Genomic DNA, 1,859 nt, shown 5'->3' with positions numbered 1-1,859 from the left:
TTTTGGAGAATAAAAAATCAACAGGGCTGCTGTTGTATAAAAAGATTTTTTTTAATTCAATAGAATATTTTTGTTTGCAATTTTTTTCGAGAAATACATATTTTTGTGATCTTCTCTTTTGTTCAATTGATTTTTTAGTAGGCCTGGTTTATTGTTCCATAAATAACCCTATGTTTACTGGTCATTATTCTCTAAATAGTCATGAATTAGATACGAATAGTTGAACATTATACAAAATTTCCAAGAAGGGAAAAATCCTGGAATAAAATATTCTTTAACATGAAAAAAAAAATACTTTAACAAAATTACGCTTTGTGTAAGTCGATGAAAAAATATTCTTTAAAAAATCTACGCCTTGTGTAGGTCCATGAAAAAATATTCTTTAAAAAATCTACACCTTGTGTAGGTCGATGAAAAAATATTCTTTAAAAAATCTAAGCCTTGTGTTGGTCGATGAAAAAACATTCTTTAAAAAATCTACTCCCTGTGTAGGTCGATGAAAAAATATTCTTTAAAAAATCCACGCCTTGTGATGGTCGATGAAGAAATATTCTTTAAAAAATCCACGCCTTGTGATGGTTGATGAAAAAATATTCTTTAAAAAATCCACGCCTTGTGTATCTACGCTCTGTGAAGGTCGATGAAAAAATATTCTTCAAAAAAACTACGCCTTGTGTAGGTCCATGAAAAAATATACTTTAAAAAATCTACGACTTGTGTATGTCCATGGAAAAATATTCTTTAAAAAATCTACACCTTGTGTGGGTCTGAAAAAGTATTCTTTAAAAAATCTACGCCTTGTGTAGGTCGATGAAAAAAATATTCTTTAAAAAATCTACGCCTTGTGTAGGTTGATGAAAAAGTATTCTTTAAAAAATCTACGCCTTGTGTAGGTCGATGAAAAAATATTCTTTAAAAAATCTACGCTCTGTGAAGGTCGATGAAAAAATATTCTTCAAAAAAAATACGCCTTGTGTAGGTCCATGAAAAAATATTCTTTAAAAAATCTACGCCTTGTGTAGGTTGATGAAAAAATATTATTTAAAAAATCTACGCCTTGTGTAGGTTGATGAAAAAGTATTCTTTAAAAAATCTACGTCTTGTGTAGGTCTGAAAAAGTATTCTTTAAAAAATCTACGCTGTGTTGGTGTTTTGAAAAAATATGCTGTATAAAATCTACGCCTTGTGTAGGTCTGAAAAAGTATTCTTTAACAAAATTACGGCTTGTATAGATCGATGAAAAACTATTCTTTATAAAATCTACGCCTAGTATAGGTCCATGAAGAAAACAAAAATCGTTACAATTATTAACGTCTGTGTAGTTCCTGGAAAAAATATTCCCTTTCAAATATTAATAATTTGATAATGTCCTCTTGAAGTAGAATTTTATTCCCAGAATTAGGATTTCTTGTAAGGTCCTTATTGTTCTTGGGGACATTTATTAATTGTACATCATTATTGACAATTAAAGACAATTTAGAGAGCAATTTCATAGCTAAATGGTGACAAATGAAGAACAAACATAAGGCAATTTATTAAACAATGACAACATTTACTTCAACGGCACAGACAGAGCAGATTTTTTCCAAAAAAGAAAAGACCAATCATTGGTAATATTTTTTATGGAACAATAACGGAAACACCATTTTGAAAAAATAACAACTACTGAAATATTATCCACTCGCAGTCTAAGCCCTGTCACACACTTTTCCAATTCAATTCAAACCGAACAACAATCAAAAAACAATTTCACATTGAAACCACTTGACAAAGGACTAGACTTGAAATTGAATGGGCCGGGAGAGAGAGTAGTGGTATAGCCAAAAAAATGAATTGGTCTTTTGTCCACCATTATTTAG

Source organism: Musca vetustissima, unplaced genomic scaffold, assembly GCF_032173495.1.
Source record: "Musca vetustissima isolate MV318-11 ecotype Yass unplaced genomic scaffold, APGP_CSIRO_Mvet_v1 utg80194, whole genome shotgun sequence".
Taxonomy (NCBI): domain Eukaryota; kingdom Metazoa; phylum Arthropoda; class Insecta; order Diptera; family Muscidae; genus Musca; species Musca vetustissima.
The sequence above is the reverse complement of the archived record's forward strand: the minus strand, read 5'-3'. Positions refer to the sequence as shown.